A 12,083-nucleotide genomic window follows, 5' to 3' on the forward strand; every position below is an offset into this window, starting at 1 on the left:
AAACATCCGATTTCCAAGCATTCCCCCATTTCCGACTATTATTTCCTGCACTTTAGCAGCACAAATACACGGGCGACTTCGCGTTTCCAAAACTTGGCCCTCGGGCGACGCGACGGTACGCTACATAAAGAGACGGACGCAACAGAGGCTCCCATGCAGCCGGACCATGCTAGACGTTCGCAGAATGCCTTCTACAGACGGACGCAACAGAGGCTCCCAGCCGGACCATGCTAGACGTTCGCAGAATGCCTTCTACTCGCACTCAAGACAAATGCGTGGGTGCAAAGCCTGTTTTCAGTCCTTTAGAAGACGGAATTTTCGAATTACAAGTTGCTGATATGTTCCTCGGCGTTATCTTTCGCGCGTTCTGCCGGCGCCAGCAACACTCTCCCATCAGGGACGTAGCCAGAAATGTTTTTCGGGGAGGGGGGTTACCGGCCCGACAGGGGGGGGGGGGGGGGGGGAGTGGGGGCAAACTTCTACTTTCCTCTACGTCACGTGATCGATAATACATATTGGTAGTTTAAGCAGACTCTATACATGTATATCAAAGACATGGGACCCTCCCCCCCCCCCTCGCGTGTGCTTGTGAAGAAATTAAGTAAAAAGTAAAGCTCAGTAAATGCAGTAAGTACGACAGGTACAGTGGGCGTTTGGCGCAACGGTCTCTCATCGCGCCACTGAATGGACCAGTCTTCTAAAACGCATCATTGAGACGACCCGTGCGATCGGAGAAGACATCATTAATTGTTAATTTCCGTTAAGCGTAGATGGCGTCGTCCTCGTCGGGGCGAAGTGCGTTTCACAAGTCAAGGACGGCTATACGCGTGAAAATGCACGTGTGGCCAGGCTATACCTACTCCCATAGCAATAGCTTGTTCGCTGCGTCTTTGCGCTAGAAAACTTAAATACGCGCAAAAACGCGTAAGGCTTTCTTTTTTTCGAAGCTTTCGTCGCCCTGCTCCCTCATACGAGAGGGTTGCATTTCCTGTGGCAAGTACATGGGCCGCTGTGTGTTCCGCTGTGTGCGAGCATGCAGCCGTCATTTGCCTTTACTTCAACAGATTCAGAATTGTACAGAATATTTCACCGCACAGCATATATATATATATATATATATATATATATAGCATGTGTACGCATTTTAAGTAGTGCGTGCAACTCATTTCTGCTTCACTTACGCCGGTGCAAACATGCAGGAAGCGGCCTTGTACCTCACAGAATCTCAACTGATTGGTGTACTAACTAGTGATACAGGAATGAACTCCGGTCTTGTTCAGTGCATAGTGCACATAATCAATTTCTCAGGACGCGTGAACTCCGACGAGAACTGTCAACGCCTGCAACAAGAGTTTACTTACGCTGTACTGCGCACAGCAGTAATTCATGCTTGTCGGCTGTCTGATTCGTGCATTCTGTTACGAGTCGGTGGAATTTCACTGCTGTCATCAACCCCTTCGTGTGTACATTGCTGGTTTGGGATTCCACAACAAAACAGCAACTACCAGCCTTCCGTAATTGCTGGTTTGGGATTCAACAACACAACAGTAATTACCAGCCTTCCGTAGGGGCGCAGTCGCAAACAAGAGACGTTTCTCGCGCAGGCTAAGCCTACGTTCACACTTGGGGAAGCGGCAAGCGGGCGGAAAGGCCAAAGCGGCCGGAAAAATTTTTTCCGCGCCTGTCCAAGTTGTTCACATTTGTTTTGCTACCGCCGCGGCCGCCGCTGCCGTTTTCGTCCAGATCCATCTAGCCTGCGTACGTTTGTCGGCGTGGTAGCGCTCATTATCGTATTATTTCGAGCGGTATGTTCATTCACTGACCCACGTACAGTCATCAAAAGTGATCATTTTACTCAACTTCGCGTGTCATCTGCGACCTTCGGTAAATTCCTCGTTGGCGTTCCGTAATTCTCCTCACACGGGCGCGGTAGCGCTGAGTCACAGGTTGGTGCCTAGGCGTGATATTATTTCTTTAATAGCTTTTATTTACAAGTTGTAATAACATTTCATCATTTCTTATTGTCGGCGCCTCCAGGACACCAAAGGGGCAACGGGAACACCACCCATGAAACACAAAACGTCTTAAAAACTTCTCGGAACGGCTTCAAACGGCTAAAGACGTCTTGGTCTACGCGAAGACGTTAAACAGATGTTCTTGGAAACATTATGTAGCAGGAAGTACGGTTAATCAAATATGTTATTGTGTTTCAGCTGTGGTAACATCCCACCTCTGGCGTCACCGGAGTATACATTGGTTAGCGTCTCGAGCGCATCTAACTCAAGAACTTATTTAGATGTTTTTGTCAGAAAATGTGCGACATGCTTGGGCGTGCGCCGTGAAAGTGAAAAAGATTTAAAATGCGCGTGCCCGACGCGAAGCGTTACATTCCGTGCGACTTTAACAAGCCATATGCAAGCCATTAACGTCGCATCCTATAGCCTTTCGCTCCTTTCCCCCTTTGGGTAAATAAGCAGAAAAATCCTGCGGGGTTATTTTCTGTGATTCCTTTCCGATCGCCGCGTCGACAACGTGTTTGCCGCGCGGCCAGCAAAACTCACCCGTGCCACGGCGTGATGCATGATACGGGTGAGCCTGTCAGGACAGGCAAAGTTTAGAAAAAAAAAAAAGAAAAAGAAAACGACCGAGCGCACACGTGCGCGCCCGTTCAGCGTCCTTATCAGAGCCGTGCCTCCCTTTCCCTTTGCGTGAACAAGCGATGAAGCCGGAATTGCGATGCCAGCTATCGTCGCCGACATCTCTGGCCGCACGCGACAGATCTGACCGCACCACGGAGCGCGCTGAAGTTACCAGCGCTTGCATGTAGGCTCCCTAAGTAGAGCTTCCAGGGGCTTTAACCATAGAGAAAGAATTCCTTTCTCTATGCTTTAACCGCGAGCGATTCAAAGGGCCGTGCTCATGGCTCGCAAGCGTTCGCTCGCCGGTGCTCATGGTTCTCTTCCCAAGTTCTATCGAGTCTGCATAGCGTGTGCACCGCTCGTGGCTCTTTTGGTTACGTTCAAGCCTTGACCAGCGCCTGCAGATACGGTGCAGTTCCTTACGGTACAGTCAACCACAAAAGTTTGCGGACCACGCGAGCGCGTGCCAGACTGCCTATCCGCGCCACCTAGCGGTACGCCACCTAGCGGCGACAGGGGCGCTCTCCCGGATATGAGCCCTCTTGGTACTCGCCTGCCTGTTAATTTTTTATTCCCGTGCATGACATTGTTAGTTCGTTGTGTTGACGCAGAGCGCTGTCTGCGATAAGACCGCCACATATCTGGCTTGATAGCAGTATCGGAGCAATCACTGCAACCTTTGTCGACTGGCGTGCCAGTGGGTAGATAAGTTTCACGAAGCGCTGCGACGATTTTTTTACGCGACGTTTACTGGCGCACTTTGGTTGGCAGCATCTTGGTCCAATGAGTGTTGCTGCTTCTGCGTCTTGAGAGAAAGGGTAGGGAGGTGTTTCACTGTCATCAAAAATAAAGAAAAAGCGGATGCATAGAAAATTTTCTTTCACACATAGGCGCATCTTCGCATCAGTCGCTGAAAACGTAGTAGACTTGCTTCAGGCCACGTGGTGATTGCCTATTTGGAAAGATGCCGCTGCGTGTTCCACTTGACGAAAGAAGGCATATTGTGCGTTTATTTATAGAGGGAATACCTCAGCGCGAAATCTGCCGCCGAACCAACAGGAGCCGGACTGCCGTGAATAGGATTATTCAAGCTTTCCGCGACGATGACAGATTCACAGATATGGAGCGCAGTGGGCGTCCAAGGGCCACGACTGAGGAAGAGGACCGCCTGATTACGGCCGCCATCGTGGCTGATCATTTTCAAAGTGCAGAGGATATCCGAGAAGCGCTCACGCTCACGGTATCGTCTGAGACTGTAAGAAGAAGGCTGAGTGAGCTTGGCCTGCAGTCTTTCGTAGCAGCACAGAAGCCCTGCCTCTCAGACAGCCAGCTACAAGAACGACTGATGTTCGCTACAGCAATGAAAGATTGGACAACAGAGAAATGGGGCGATGTCATCTTTAGCGACGAGTCAACTTTTTCCACGCGCTGGGACCAACGGAAGCGGGTTTGGCGTCCACTAAACTGCAGGTGTGTTTACAGTGTATTGGCAGTTAATTCACGAAGCTAATTCTGCATCACAACATGTTTCACGTAAAATGAGCTTTTGGACATTACGAGATTTTTCTGTAGTGGTATTATGTTGAAAACATTAACGATTGTTTCATAGTACTACTTACTCTGAAGCTAATTAAAAGCTGCCAGCTGGGTCTTTCAGTACTATCTAATGATGTTTGCACGTTTTCTATTGCAACTCTATAACAGCATTATAAAGTTCATACGCAAGAGGAATCACAACATTTTTAGACGCGCCGCTGGAACCCAATTGTATGCTATTTCTTGCAGATATCTGCCTAATTACACACAGAGTGTTCTATCCAGTGGACGGTGTTCCGTGAGCGTGTGGGGAGCAATCAGCAAAGATGGCCTTGGTCCCCTTGTGCGTCTGGAAGGGCCCTTCACTGCGTCACGGTACTGCGACGTCAACACTAGACACCTCGTTCCGTATGCGCGGGACGGTCCCTTCAGCGACGGCTGCTATTTTTTTCAACACGACTGCAGCCCGATCCATAAAGCACGTATCGTCCAGTCATTGCTAGAAGAACATGCTGTTTGCCAGCTTGAGTGGCCTCCATGTGGCGCCGACTTGAATCCCATAGAAAATGTCTGGGGCATGTTGAAGAAACGGCTGTCCACACGAGCCAACCGCGGCCGCACGGCCGATACGCTGTGGCAAGCGATCGCACAAGAATGGGAAAGCCTGCGCGGTCGACCGGAGATTACTGAATCTTTGTACGAGTCGATGCCCACACGCATCAATAAGGTGCTAGAAAACGGCGGACATTTCACTTCCTACTAGATCATTGAGAGACCTATGTTTCGTGACACTTCTGTAAATGTCTTGTGAATAAATTCATCCTCTTCAGACACGAATTATGATGCACTGTCTGCAAATGCGTCAAATGCGCATGGCATCATTTCAAGACGCTCACTATTACATTCCAAGAAAGAAGACGAAGCAATGTGCTGTTTTGTGCGAGTTTCAGTAAAAAAAATTAATTAGCGTATAACTCATTATCTAATTATTCTGAAATCCGTCAGCTTCAATGCTTGCATAAAAAGAATCAACTATTAGGCCCGAAACGCATGCACACTTGCTTTTTCGGTTGTATTCGTGTCGACTGGAGAAAAAAAATACTCTTGACGTTGGTCTTGGAACGCGGCACGTCGAACGATTGTCTAACATGGTAGTGTCTCCAGCAAAGTGATCATCTGCAGCAATACGCAGGACAATGAAGTTAACTGACCGCTAGTTGTCCCATCAGGAAGCGGACACGAATGTGCACACTGAGTTTTAGGTCATTTGAAGAAACACGTGGCGTGGGACGCGCCTCCGAAGTTCGAGTCCCCAAACGAGGACGCCGTGTCGCAAAGGGTTATAAAAAGAGTCATCGCACCCGATTATTTCTTATTTTTCTAAATGTAACCACTATAGCAGCGCGGTGGTTCGGGCTTTGCGCAGCAAAACCTGGGCGCAGGCGATCAAATCCCGGCCGCTACTGTCACTTAGCGATGGGGGAGGAACGGAAAAATTCTGCCTACTGACTAAGCATCTGTGTCCCATGGCTGCCTCACCGCTCAATCACGCACTCACGAAAAAAAAAAAAAAAAAAACAGCGTGGCTACGCGAAAATAGAACTGATAACAGCCGAAGAATACGCTGTCTGATTACTTGTACTGATATTCTGCTCTCAAAATATAAGCAAGTAGCCCTGGCTAACAAAGAGCGCGTCACGTTGAAAGAGATAGGTAGAAAATATTTGCGCACAGTGCGAAAATAGACAGGCCATAGATTTAAGGAGGGATGCGTCTTCAACGTAGCGCTGCTGTCGATCGCTGGTGACGTAGCGGAAGTGTCGCGAAGAGGCTCTTGGCCACGCGCTCGCGTGGTCCGCAAACTTTTGTGGTTGACTGTACGTATACGTTTACCTGCTACAACTTGCAACTTGTACGCCACTTTTGTTTTGGCGGGCCCGTGCATCTTTTGTGCGTCCAGGGCAGAAATACTTTCAATAGTGTTATGAATATTTTGGGCAATTAAAAATCAATCCGCATAATTACACGTAAAATAAACACCAGGGCTGCAACTTTACAGACTGCTGAGCATCTTTTGAAGTGTGAAGCAGGTCATGAATTGTAATTTTCTTACATTCTTGTCACCCATATGTCGTTGTCAAGGTTTGTATGCTGTTATAAATTTGTTTTTTATCTTGCTGTAGGGCACATGTTGGAACGGAAATAAAGAGTTCAACGGTGGCTAAGCAGCCATATTTTTCAACAGTTGTGTGCTCATTAATCAAACTTAAGGTAAACATATAGAAGCATGCTAGGCTTGACTGTTTTGTTGACTGTCTCTTTGTATTTCCTATGTAGTTATTTTACTCTCACGAAACCACAAGGCCTGCTGCCTTCCGTTGTTTTTGTCTAGTCAAGGTAAGTCACATGGTTGCAAGCCAGACGTTGACTGTTTTGTTGACTGTCTCCTTTTATTTCCTATGCAGCAATTTTACTCTTTCACGGAACCACAAGGCCTGCTGGCTTCCATTGTTTTTGTCTAGTCAAGGTAAGTCGCACGGTTGCAAGCCAGAGCCTGAATGTATGCTTATTCGGTCGCTTTGTTTATGTGCTTGCACAATGTCTGCATTGTTTCCATACTTTTGGCATTTGACCACGTGTATGCTGCTACAAATTTGTTGATCTTGCTGTAGGGCATATGTTCTGCAAACAGATGAACAGGGGCCAAACGGTGTTTGTTTCGCACAGTTTCACGCACACCTAATTAATCTTAAGGTAAACCTGTAGGAGCATGCAAGGCTTGACTGTTCCGTTAAGTGGCTTCTTTTGATTTCTATGCACCTCTTTTGTGTATTATTTCTTATTTGGCACCACTTGGCTGCCTGGCTGTCATTTCTGTTAGTCATGGTAAGCCATAGCTTAACTATAATTGTATTGCTGTTGAAAATGCTTGCTGTTTACTGATAACTGTGGTGTTGATATATAGTTTACATGCTTTTTGTTCACTTTTTTCTTCGCTGTTGTATTACAGAGCAAACTTCTGTGGGCAGCCAGTGATATCCAAGAGGGAAGGGACCTGGATTGCTGTGGTTACTGCAGCTGCGTCTTATTTTATATATATGGTCACCTTTTCTACTGTATTTAAAAATTATGTAAAATCATTCTGCATGTCCTTTAATTTTTATTAGTCAATAAAGCCGCTTTCTCACAAGGTCAGGTTGTATTTTGTTCTGCATGTTATGCACATTTGATATATGTTAAAACATTTAATGCAAGTTATTATAAATAATATAATGTAATGCTTCAATTTATTTTTCAGTTCTATATAGTAACATATGTACTATGAAGCTAGCATACGGATGCATGGTATGCTGACGTGGCCATTAATTTTGCTTACCACGTCACTGTAGGATGACAATCTATAAATGCTGCTTTAAAGATAGCTATAAAAGCCTGCATATTGTTGCTGAAGCCATTATGCTTTATGACTTAAACAATACGCAGGCTTTTATAGCTTAATTAAGAATTTTTCTAGACGTCCCCAGAATTCTGCTATAATTTATAACAGAATTCTGGGAACGTCTAATAAAGTTCTTAACTTGTTCTTGTCAAGATGTTTTACAAAAGCCTGCATAATGCTTCTGAAGCCATTATTACTGAATTCTGGGAACGTCTAATACAATTCTTCAAGTTGTTCTTGTCGAGATGTTTATTAGCCAACTTTTAGCGTAACGTTAGCAGGGCTTACTGAAGTACCTGTAGACGTCCACGGATAGAAAATGTCTTGACCAGAACAGCTGTTAGACTTTTGAATTATCCGTTCAAGACATCTTTTAGACGTCAAATAGCTGCTTGTGTGTTTCGTGGGCACAGCTAAAACCCGGGCTGGCCCTTGTGTTGGGGCTCGCTAAAGCCTGCGCGTCCTACGTGAGACCTACGCTCTCAATCTATCGTCGCGACGAGAAAAGCACCTCGCGACTTCTGCAACATACCGTACACGTGCGAGGAGAACTATGGAGCGCCAACGAGGAATCTGCCTAACTATTGTCTGCCATGGAAGTGGAAGATGTAATGGCTTTTATACTTCTACCTACTTGTTTTCTAGATATGGACAATGAATAAACGGAAGACGCGAACACCTCGGAAACGGCGGTGGTGGGTTCGTCTGGCTTTGCAAAAGCGCGAGAAGTTGGGTCACGCCAAGGCTTCGTTGCCGCACCTCCGGTCGCGCGACATTGAATACTATCGCGAGTATTGCTGACCGTACGTTTTAGTGCCACTCTTGTCGTAGAGCAAGGGCTGGTTCTTGATCGCGTCGTCAGCATTACAGCCTACACTTTTGGTGCCATGTTCAATTTTACGACCGGTTATTTACATGCTAGTGTAGCTTCCAGTGAAGCAGAACGACTTTCTGCCGCGTTTCCGATTCGCCATGGCGAAAAAATCGCCCCGAGACCGATTTCGCTCGCAGCCTGTTTTTCTGCCTGTTTTGCCGCCTATATATGGCGGATTTTTGCAAGATTTTGCCGCTTCCGACAGCTTCGAGAATGTTGTGAATGCCCACTGTCCGTGCGGCCATGAAGGTTCCATGTATGGTGCCGTGCCAGGTGCCGAGAGGAGGAGTTATCCAGGGAGATTACAAAACTGTTTTATATACACTGTACATGGTATATTACAAGATGGGCTGCATGATATTGGAGCCGTCTACGTGCTAACATCTTTGCATGTGGTAGCGTTTACATCTCCGAGCGTTCTACATGGTCGAGCGTCTCTACATGATCAAGCGTGCTCTACATGGTCAAGTGTGCTCTACATGGTCAAGCGTGCTCTACATGGTCAAACCTCCCTCACAACACTCAAGTCCCCTGTTTTATCCCTTTCGTTTCCCTCTTTCACTCGACGAGGGAACACACTGTAGTTCTTTTAGCCAATCAGCATCTTGGATCAGGTGGCCATATCCCGCATGTGATGTGTCGTCGTTTCCCGCCGGGCTCCGCCTCCAATCTTGTTAGGTCGCCCCCGAACACAGGCAGCGGTTGACACCTCGGGAACCGAAAGTTGATGTCGTTCCCCCGGGATTGCCAGACACGGGCCCCTTTCAAGATTCGCCTCTCCATAGCGGTCAGTTCGCGGAACCAGGTAGGGCGGTGGCTGTCTCGAAAGGCAGCAGTCGGCGTAGCGTCGTCGTTGTTCGGGTGGCGCTGGTAATTCACGGGACCGCACCAAGGGGCGACGCTGCCGTTTAGCCACGCATGAGGTAGCCCGGAGACCAACTGCTAATCCCTCAGTCCCAGGTGACAATTCTCGGCCGCGAGAAAGGGGCGCCAAGTTGGCGCGTCTGAGTCGGCGCCGGCCTCCTGTGTCCCGAGGGACCGCCAGACACAACAAGACCAAGTGTGAACGTAGCCTAAGATCCTGCGCACCTGTGTTCTACTCTGCGCTACTCTGCGCACCTGCGCAGAGTAGCACCGGTTTCATGAATTATGTCAGGGCGAAGCGACGAGAACAAAGGGTGGGTAAGTAGGGGGGGGGGGGTTGCAGAAAAAATTTCGGGGGGGGGGGGGGGTGGCGGATGACGCATGCATCTGGCGCGTCATTGGCCTGTCGATAGGTAAGGCAAGAAAAATAACTCGCAAAGTTTAAGTTCATTTATACGCAAAACGTTTTAGTTTTCGCTGCAAAGAATTTAAAAAATAAGGTAATGTCTGTTCACTTAATTTCACTTTCTTTTTTTTTTTTCGATGCTCGCGGCAGCTAACGTTCCGCATCAATACTATAGCGTGACGTATGGTGACGTGTTTCCTGTTGCCAGTTTTTGCCGAGTGTCCCCTCTTCTTGAATTTCTTTCTCTATGGTCATACTATTGTTCAGTTGCATTCCTATCGTCACGTCGTAGTGATAGTGAAGAAAACAGTCGCAAAACTGTAAATGACGAAACGGGCTTTATTGGGCGAACCTGCGCCCACAAAGCAAGTTGCACTCGAGGCACAACGATAGCGGCGAACACAGTCGGCGATCGTCGAAATCTGATCAGCGGCGAAACGCGTCGCCTTTTATACATGAGTCATCGAAGGTTCCAGCATAGAGAAAGAAATTCAACAAGAGGGGACACTCGGCAAAAACTGGCAACAGGAAACACGTCACCATACGTCACGCTATACTTTTGACACCGAACGTTAGCTGCCGCGAGCATCGAAAAAAAAAAAGAAAGTGAACTTAAGTTAACAGGCATTTATTTATTTTTTTAATTCTTTCCCGCGAAAACTAAAACGTTTTGCGTATAAATGAACTTAAGCTTTGCGACTTATTTTCCTTGCCTTACCTAGCCACAGGTCAGTGACGCGCCAGTTACATGCGTCATCCGCCAGACACTCCCCGAAGCCAGCGAGGATGGCTGCGCGCGCGTTTGAGCGCTCGCACGCGGCGACCCGTCTGTCTCCTTTTTTTCTTTTTTAAGTGTAACCTGGTTTATTGGGCTCTCGGCATATTCTTGCGTTCCTTCTGCACTGGGACAAGACACCACTGCACTATTGGACTACGGCAAGGTGAGAAATCTTGTTTCACAGTCTACGACGCAATTAGGCTTACGGCACGGGACCGACACTTAAGACGCAGTTAGCGAAAAACAGCTCGGCCATCCTGGCGCAGTTAATTTGAGTTAATGAATCGTGCTGAGACATGTTTCCGACGCATCCTATGGGACTATTGTAACTTATTTCGGTTTTTGAGCCACACTGGCCGCACAGGGCGCCGTGTCGCAGTTAGCGAGAACTCAGCTGACCGTGGTGTGTAGTCTAGTTCATCTTGCTAGGAGATGTTTGTGCCGCTTTTTCTGACGCCAGGCATTACTGAAAAGTAATTTCGTTACTTTCTGGGGTACTTTTGAGGCACGCTGGCCGCACAGCGCGCTGTGACGCAGTTAGCGATAAGCAGCTCGGCCGTGGTGATAAAGTTTGGCGTGTAATGAATCTTAGAGGGACAAGTCTGTGACGTTTTTTGTGGCTCCGCAACAACATATACCTTCTTTCGGTACTCACGCCTGTTGAAAACGCTATGGCCGATTGCCATGAGTGATAACACGGGGTGTTCTGCTGGCGCCGGCAGAACGCGCGAAAGATAACGCCGAGGAACATATCAGAAACTTGTAATTCGAAAATTCCGTCTTCTAAAGGACTGAAAAAAGGCATTGCACCCACGCATTTGTCTTGAGTGCCTGTTGCGTCCGTCTCTATGTATGTAGCGTACCGTCGCGTCGCCCGAGGCCAAGTTTTGGAAACGCGAAGTCGCTTGTGTAATTGTGCTGCCAAAGTGCAGGAAATAATTCCCAAAAATGGGGGAACGCTTGGAAATCAGATGTTTTCATATATGTTTGGGATGAGTCGGGTATTTTCTACGCCATTGTATGTAAAAGCGAATTGCTTTTTGTAAGGCCGCCCATTCACCGCTTTCGCACGTTTCGCCTCTACACGCAGTATTCCTATGTCTAAATACCAAAATGACTCATGCTTGTAACATGCTGTTACTTGCTTGCAAATGTAACATGCTTGTAATTTACTTTATTTTTCAGCTGGTGCCGTCCGGTGGAGCTTCATACAGGAACTACTGCCTTATCTGCTGGTGTCACAACGTTGGATGAACGCACAAAAAGCGCGGAACGAGCTTTTATATAGAGCAAAATAAATATTTCCTCATTGAACAAAAGGTCTTGCGTCTACTTTGTGAAATTGCACGTGGCACAGATTCGATGGGACTTTACGAGATCGTTCGCAATCATTTTTACTAAATAATAAACTGATTCTGCACGAAGAGCAAAAAAAAAAAAAAAAAGGAAAACGGGGGGGGGGGGGGGCGCAGCCGGCGTGCTAGCTTGCGTTCAAAATACGCGCGCCCAAAACCGAAACCGGAAGTGATGTAAGTGATCGACACCGA

The 12,083-nt window shown here is 47.4% G+C and overlaps 2 long non-coding RNA genes across 3 annotated transcripts; both read left to right on the forward strand.

Moving 5' to 3' along the window:
- The first annotated feature begins 2,841 nt into the window (after positions 1–2,841).
- Positions 2,842–7,332, forward strand: LOC125942728 (uncharacterized). Of its 2 annotated transcripts, XR_007465325.1 has the most exons (5): positions 2,842–3,063; positions 6,359–6,446; positions 6,513–6,572; positions 6,641–6,702; positions 7,186–7,332. It is a non-coding gene; the product is annotated as an uncharacterized LOC125942728 (long non-coding RNA). The 2 variants fall into 2 exon arrangements; XR_007465324.1 differs by lacking the exon at positions 2,842–3,063 and having other exon boundaries at positions 6,197–6,446.
- A 3,201-nt stretch (positions 7,333–10,533) lies between these two features.
- Positions 10,534–11,855, forward strand: LOC125942729 (uncharacterized). The gene is made up of 2 exons (XR_007465326.1): positions 10,534–10,699; positions 11,722–11,855. It is a non-coding gene; the product is annotated as an uncharacterized LOC125942729 (long non-coding RNA).
- The last annotated feature ends 228 nt before the right edge of the window (positions 11,856–12,083 follow it).

The sequence above is a fragment of the Dermacentor silvarum genome, chromosome 1, assembly GCF_013339745.2.
Source record: "Dermacentor silvarum isolate Dsil-2018 chromosome 1, BIME_Dsil_1.4, whole genome shotgun sequence".
NCBI classification, from domain to species: Eukaryota; Metazoa; Arthropoda; class Arachnida; order Ixodida; family Ixodidae; genus Dermacentor; species Dermacentor silvarum.